Below are 8,899 nucleotides of genomic sequence, written 5' to 3'. Positions count from 1 at the left end.
GAAGATGAAGAAAGGAAAAGAAGAGAACACACTCCTCTAAAAACTCTATGTGACTTTCACTAACCTTTCTTCTTGGATTGGATTCACTCACCTTTCTTCTCCTTTGCTTGAAAACCACTACCAAGAGAAGAGAAGGAGCAAAAAGAGAGCTTGAGGAAGAAGATGATGTGAATGTGAGTGAACGAAAAATTCATTCTCATTCAAAACCCAAAAGGTAACCCCTATTCTCATTAAATGTGGTCATTAAAGAGAATAGATTTGTAACCCCCATGAGGTGGCACACTTTGATGATGTGGCACATCATCATTAGTCCTCCTAATGCCAAATCACTAATGATGTGGCAAATAGCCAAGTCAAACTTGACTCTTCCTCTTCCTCTCAAGTCAAGTCAAACTTGACTTAATCTCTCTCATGGTTGATCTAATCCAACCATTTAATTCAAGCCAATTTAATATAATGAATCTAATTCATTTAATTAAATTGATTCAATGAGTCATAATCTAAATTTGACTCATTGAACACATGAATCAACTAGAGTCCAACACAATTAGCCCAATTAGGATTACTTTTAATCCAATTTGATTCATCACATGAATCTAATCCTCTTGGTTCATCATATGAACATAATCTCCATCCACTTGTTCTTTGTGTGTGACCCAATAGGTTCTTGTAACGTTGGTAATGCCCCTAAACCCATTTATGACCATAAGTAATGAGCGATATCTAGCAATACATCATTATTACCCAAGTTACAAGAATGTTGAGATCCAACATCACCTTGTGACTACTAATTGTGACTCCTCACAATATATGACAAGTGTCCTTCTATCCTAGACATCTAGATTGATCAATGTGAGGCATAGACTGTGTCATCCTCTGATCAATCTAAATCTTGAACTCCAAATAGACTCACTAAAACAAATGAGCTCAATATCTCATATTGACTCATTTGGGCATGGCCATGCACTTCGTGGTCTCACTCTATCAAGAATACCGATGTCTCTCCCGTCATATAGGAGGGATAGATCCCATCTACATCACTCACATCCCTCTGTATAATTCGTTACATACCCAGTAATCGCCTTTATAGTCCACCCAGTTACGGGTGATGTTTGACGAAACCAAAGTACATAACTCCTTATGTAGGGAACCATGGTGACTTCAGGTCTAAGGACTAGTAGTCATACTAATAGCCACATGAGAAAGTATATGACACTCATATAACGATCCATGATACTTTCTCATGACGGGTCATTCAGTATACATTCTCCAATGCATACCCATGTGTCAACTTGATATCTCTATATCCATGACTTGTGAGATCAAGTCATCGAGTTGACCTACCTGCTAGTGTTATTGCATTAACATTGTCCCTGAATGTTAATACTCGACTAGGAATGATTAAGAGTAGTGTTCCTTATATCATTTCACTATCGGTTCAACTAACCGATTGATATAGGAAAGACCTTCTACTCAAGGACGCTATTATACTTAGTTTATATGGTACCAATACAAATAAGTATAATAACCAAAACACATGCCTTTATTTATATAAGAATATGATACAATAAGTCCATAATACAATCATCAAATGATTGGCTCTAGGGCTCTAACTAACAATCTCCCACTAGCACTAGTGCCAATCAGTGTAGGCTCTAAGACTCAATGACCTAGTGTGACCATCATGCTTTCTCTGTGCCAAAGCCTTGGTCAAGGGATCTGCGATGTTAGCCTCTGTAGGTACTCTGCATATCTTCACATCTCCTCTCTCGAAAATCTCTCGAATGAGATGGAGTGCAAGTATACGTTTGGTCGATGTGAGGTTCCTTCCTTCGCCTGCTATAGCTCCATTGTTGTCATAATAGAGCTCAATAGGGTCGCGTCACGATCGGAACCAAGTTCGATGAACTTGGATCTAAATCGCCCACGCCTCTGATGCATGTAGCCTAGCATTAATCCATGGTCGCCTGCTCAACTCTTCTCAACCACAGCACACCATTAATGCAAAATAACCTTGATCGCGATCGATAATCATCCGATCGGTCTTGAAGCGGCATCACTATAACCCTTTACGACTAGCTCATCATTGCCTCCATATATCAAATATTCTTTAGTCCTTCTTAAGTACTTATGAATATTCTTGATCTAGTGACTTTCACCGATCCGGCCGTATCGTCTGCCATGCTCAAAGCATAGAGACATCAGTCAGTACATAGCATGGCGCATGATAGATCCCATGTGGAGGCATAAGGGATCCTGATCCATGCGGTCTCCTCTCTAGAAGAGGGACCTTGAGTCTTGAAAGACTCACGCCATGTGACATCGGTAATCCTTCTTGGAGTTCTGCATGGCAAACCGAAGGAGTACCTTGTCAATATATGTACTTTGACTTAGGCCAAGGAATCTCTTATATCTATCTCTATAGATCTGTATCCCTAGAATGCGGGATGCCTCACCTAAGTCCTTCATTGAGAAGCAACTCCCTAGCCAGGTCTTGACAGACTGAAGCATAGGGATGTCCTTCCCAATGAGCAGTATCTCATCCACATACAATATGAGGACGACAACTATATCCCCTACAACCTTCTTGTAGACACAAGGCTCATCTTCGTTCTTGATGAAACCAAACTATTTGATTGCATCATCGAATCGAATATTCCAGCTCCGAGAGGCTTGCTTTAGTCCATAAATGGACCTATGCAGCTTGCATACTCTGCTAGTATGCTGTGGATCTACAAAACCCTCAGGTTGTGTCATGTACACATCCTAGAGTAGGTTTCCATTTAGAAATGCGGTTTTGACATCCATCTGCCATATCTCATAGTCATGGTAAACTGCAATAGCAAGCATGATCCGAATGGACTTAAACATCGCTACTGGAGAAAAGGTTTCATCATAGTCAATACCATGAATCTGCTTGAAACCTTTAGCTACCAAGCGACCCTTATAGATAAGTCCATCCATGTCAGTCTTTCTCTTAAAGACCCACTTACACCCAATGGGTTTTACCCCTTCAGGTGGATCAACCAAAGTCCATACTTGGTTGGTGTACATAGATTTCACCTTGGATCTCATGGCCTCTAGCCATTTCTCGGAATCTGGTCTCATCACAGCTTCCTGATAGGTGGTAGGCTCATCCTCTATGAGCACAACGTCATCATGGTCAGACAAAAGAAATGAGTATCTCTCAGGCTGATGACGTACCATATCAGACCTGCGAAAAGGTATGTCTACTTGAACTGGTTGTTGTTCCTCAACTCTTTGTGGAACAACATCATCCATAACACTTTATGGTTCTAGTTCAACTTCCAACTTCCATCGAGGCTTCAGTGCTATTGTTCGCATCTTGAACTTCTTCAAGATCGAATGTGCTCCCACTAGTCTTTTTAGAAACAAAGTCCCTTTCTAGAAAGATCCCAATCTTTGCCACAACTACCTTGTGCTGACTAGGAATGTAGAAGTAATATCCCTTAGTTTCCTTGGGATATCCAATGAAATAGCACTTGTCAGATTTGGGTCCTAATTTGTCTGAGACTTGACGTCTAACGTAAGCCTCACAACCCCAAATCCTCATGAAAGACACCTGGGCATCTCTCCCAGTCCATATCCTATATGGTGTCTTTATTACTGCCTTAGATGGAACTCGGTTGAGTATAAAAGTTGTCGTGTCTAGAGCATAGCCCCAAAGAAATGTAGGAAGATCAATGTGACTCATCATAGATCGCACCATATCTAATAGGGTACGATTCCTCCTTTCGGATACACCATTCCACTGTGGTGTTCCAGGAGGAGTGAGTTGGGATAGGATCCCACACTCTATTAGATAGTCACGAAACTCATGGCTAAGGTATTCTCCACCTCGATCTGATCAAAGTATCTTAATACTCTTGCCAAGCTGGTTCTATACTTCATTCTTGAATTCTTTGAACTTTTAAAAATCGGACTTATGTGTCATTAAGTACATAACCATATCTTCAAGTCATCAATGTGATGAAGTACCTATAACCTCCTCTAAGACATTGAAAGGGCCCATACATCACTATGTATAAGTCCCAACAAATCAGTCTCGCTCTCTCGCTATCTCCACTAAAGGGAGTCTTGGTCATCTTGCAGCGTAGGCATGACTCGCATATCTCATATGATTCAAAATCAAATGAGTCCAGAAACCATCCTTATGGAGTGGGATAAGCGCTTATATGACCTAAGCGACAGTGCTAGAGGTAGGTTTGGTTCATGTCATTTGACTTGAACCTCTTGGTATTTATGATATAGATAGGGCTCTCAAGGTCTAGAATATAGAGTCCGCTCATCGAGGTGCACTACAATAGAACATATCGTTTAAATAGAGAATAACATTTGTTCTTTATTGTAAACAAAATCCTTTCTTGTCCAAACAAGAAACTGAAATTATGTTCTTAGTCAAGGCAGCACATAACAACAATCATCTAATTCTAGTACAAGCCCGAGGGTAGAGATAGATAGTAAGTTCCCTATACGAATAGCAGACAAGAACGTGCTCCATTGCCTACTCGTAGGTCTCTCACCTTCGTCAATACCTATTTTTCAAAGACTTGTACATTAGTACAAATGCGAGAAGCACATCCGTATCTAATACCCACGATGAAGAAATAGAGAGGTTGACTTCTATAACATGTATACCTAAGTAGAAATCTTATTTCTCTTCTTCTTAAGATCTTCCTGGAGTTCCTCTTCCAGTGCCTTCCTTGTCCTTGATATAGGTGACAAAGATGTTCAACCATATCGTAAGCGCCCATCAACTCATGTTGCTTCTGAAGATCAGAGTTCATGATTGAGAGCATAAGACAGGACACATCTAATGCGTCATCTTGATGCTTCTTGTAAGCATCTCGGTCCTTACCTGGCAGGGTGGAGGAGCCTCTCTCCACGAGCTCGAGTTCTTGGGTGAGAACTATTCTCGTTGTACCCTCACTTGAAATTTGTTCATGAGCTTGTCCTTCTTGGACGCAGAGAAGTTATTCGTGTTTGACGTCATGGAAATTCTACAACAGAAATAAATGCAGAAATAAATATCATATTCTTTTAAATCATTTAATTAGGCTTTCAACTAAATGATGCTCCCACTGAATTCTATAAATCATGTGGGACAAGATCCACATCATACTAACCCTTGAGTTAGCTTTGGCTAATACGCCCAAGATTTAGTATGATCGATAGGTAACGATTACCAATTACATCTCTATGCAACTCTTGTTTATAGGATCATTATCCGTAGTTATATTAAAACTTGAGTTAGCTTTGGCTAATACACCCAAGAATTAATATAAATATGATTTATGTCCTATCTTTCCAACCGTTGGAAGAATGCCTATAGTTGTACTCGATCCAACTGAGTTAACTAGTTACTCAATCTAATTGAGTTGTACTCACCCATGCGTTGATAGGCGGGACCAAGATTGTCCCTCCGTACCCTACCAAGATAATATGTGTTGCTCTGCTTTGGCAGATTCAACAACACATGTGATCGAGGTAGTGATAGGTATCACGGCACGGTAGACATTAGAGTTAGATCTAATCTAAACGTCGATGTTGTATCATATACTCGATATAGATCTAATCTAATCGATAGGGTGCATCTTGTACACGATGTAGATCTAATCTAATCGTAAGGGTGCATCTTGTGCACGATTTAGATCTAATCTTAATCGTTAGGCACTAATTAATTACTTAATTAAACATGCATCACATACACAAGTAATTAACTAAATTTTGTGATTATGTCATGGCCCTACTACGATCTTCTCAAGCCAATGAGAAGATCGGATGGTCAACCTAAGGTCAACAGCTTCTCAAGCTCCTTCCTTTGACCACCTCGTGTTGCTCGCGCCCTCCTCGTAACTCCGTCTCGAGTGGACCTTCCACCGCTTCAAATTTTACATTACAATTTTGAAACTCGAGTTACATTCGAGTCTAAATCTAATTTACAACCAGAATATAAATAGGGAGGCACGACGTTGCAGTCGTAGTCAACAAACATAAATACATGACATTGCAAGACATAGGCCGTATTATAAATTACAACACAAATCCAATCATATTGGGTCTTTTGGGCCATAACTATCACAAAAATAATATATAATTCAAAATTATATATTTTCATAATTTTATGTAATATTTCATAATTTTTACAATTTTATGAGTAAAATTTTCCAGTCCGCGGTTCAAATCATGAATTAAAATTCAAGGGCAAATTCACTACCCGCGATCTAACCATCGCGAGGTTCCTTTGCAATCTAGCGCCTTAGCCCGCTGTCCCAAAAGTTTTGGGGCGAAAACTGGCTTGGTGGAAATATCTGTATCCGTATGTGTCTAAACACTTGTGCTTGATTCTACGAAAATACCCTTAAAACTATAAAAATCATGAAATTACAAAATTCATAGAATGTTTATTTTTATATAAAACCAAAATAAACTCCATCGACGACGTACGTGGCTTACCGACCTGCTGCGCTGACCTCAATTGCCTGCTGCCACTTGAAACCCCAAACTCCTAGCCAACGGATCGGTGCAAAGAAATTTTTTCAAAAACTACTTAGAGGTTACCTAGATCTACACTTAGATCTACAAGGAAAAAAGGTTATACCTTTGAAGCGAAGCCCTTCGCAATCCCGCAAGTCCAAGGTACACTGGATCTCAAGATTGTCAACGTAGACAATCCTCTAGAAGTATCCACACGAACAAGATGTGTTCTCTAACACTCAAGGATGGCGAAGAGAACACCACAAGTGTGCTAGCACTTCTTGATACTCTCGGATAGGATTGAAAGATGAAGAAAGGAAAAGAAGAGAACACACTTCTCTAAAAACTCTATGTGACTTTCACTAACCTTTCTTCTTGGATTGGATTCACTCACCTTTCTTCTCCCTTGCTTGAAAACCACGACCAAGAGAAGAGAAGGAGAAAAAAGAGAGCTTGAGGAAGAAGATGATGTGAATGTGAGTGAATGAAAAATTCATTCTCATTCAAAACCAAAAAGGTAACCCCCTTTCTCATTAAATGTGGTCATTAAAGAGAATAGATTTGTAACCCCCATAAGGTGACACACTTTGATGATGTGGCACATCATCATTAGTCCTCCTAAAGCCAAATCAATAATGATGTGGCAAATAGTCAAGTAAAACTTGACTCTTCCTCTTCCTCTCAAGTCAAGTCAAACTTGACTTAATCTCTGTCATGGTTGATCTAATCCAATCATTTAATTCAAGCCAATTTAATATAATGAATCTAATTCATTTAATTAAATTGATTCAATGAGTCATAATCTAAATTAGACTCATTGAACACATGAATCAACTTGAGTCCAACTCAATTAGCCCAATTAGGATTACTCTTAATCCAATTTGATTCATCACATGAATCTAATCCTCTTGGTCCATCATATGAACCTAATCTCCATCCACTTGTTCATTGTGTGTGACCCAATAGGTTCTTGTAATGTTGGCAATGCCCCTACACCCATTTAGGACCATAAGTAATGAGCGGTATCTAGCAATACATCATTACTACCCAATTTACAAGAATGTTGAGATCCAACATCACCTTGTGACTACTAATTGTGACTCCTCACAATATATGACAAGTGTCCTTCTATCCTAGACATCTAGATTGATCAATGTGAGGCATAGACCGTGTCATCCTCTGATCAATCTAAATCTTGAACTCCAAGTAGACTCACTAAAACAAATGAGCTCAATATCTCATATTGACTCATTTGGGCATGGCCATGCACTTCGTGGTCTCACTCTATCAAGAATACCGATGTCTCTCCCGTCATATAGGAGGGCTAGATCCCATCTACATCACCTTCTCACTACTATTACATACCCAGTAATCGCTTTATAGTCCACCCAGTCGCGAAACCAAAGTACATAACTCCTTATGTAGGGAACCATGGTGACTTCAGGTCTAAGGACTAGTAGTTATACTAATAGCCGCATGAGAAAGTATATGACACTCATATAACGATCCATGATACTTTCTCATGGCGGGTCATTCAATATACATTCTACAATGCATAACCATGTGTCAACTTGATATCTCTATATCCATGACTTGTGAGATCAAGTCATCGAGTTGACCTACATGCTAGTCTTATTGCATTAACATTGTCCCTGAATTTTAATTCTCGACTAGGAATTATTAAGAGTAGTGTTCCTTATATCATCTCACTATCGGTTCAACTAACCAATTGATATATGTGAGAACCTTCTACTCAAGGACGCTATTATACTTAGTTTATTTGGCACCAATACAAATAAGTATAATAACCAAAACACATGCCTTTATTTATATAAGAATATGATACAACAAGTCCATAATACAATTATCAAATGATTGGCTCTAGGGCTCTAACTAACATTTCCCACCTCGATCTGATCGAAGTATCTTAATACTCTTGCCAAGCTAGTTTTGCACTTCATTCTTGAATTCTTTGAAATTTTTAAAGGATTCAGACTTATGTGTCATCAGGTAAACATAACCATATCTACTAAAGTATTAGTAAATGTAATGAAGTACCTATAACCACCTCTAGCAGTGACATTGAAAGGACCACATACATCACTATGTATAAGACCTAACAAGTCAGTCGCTCTCTCACTGTGTCCACTAAAGGGAGTCTTGGTCATCTTGCCTAGTAGGCATGACTCGCATGTCTCATATGATTCAAAATCAAATGAGTCTAGCAAACCATCTTTATGGAACTGGGATAAGCGTTTTTCATTTATATGACCTAAGTGATAGTGCCAGAGATAGGTTGGGTTCATGTCATTTGACTTGAACCTCTTGGTACTTATGTTATAGATAGGGCTCTCAAGGTCTAGAATATAGAGTCCGTTAATCAGAGGTGCACTACAATAGA

This window comes from Zingiber officinale, chromosome 4A, assembly GCF_018446385.1.
Source record: "Zingiber officinale cultivar Zhangliang chromosome 4A, Zo_v1.1, whole genome shotgun sequence".
NCBI classification, from domain to species: domain Eukaryota; kingdom Viridiplantae; phylum Streptophyta; class Magnoliopsida; order Zingiberales; family Zingiberaceae; genus Zingiber; species Zingiber officinale.
The sequence above is the reverse complement of the archived record's forward strand: the minus strand, read 5'-3'. Positions refer to the sequence as shown.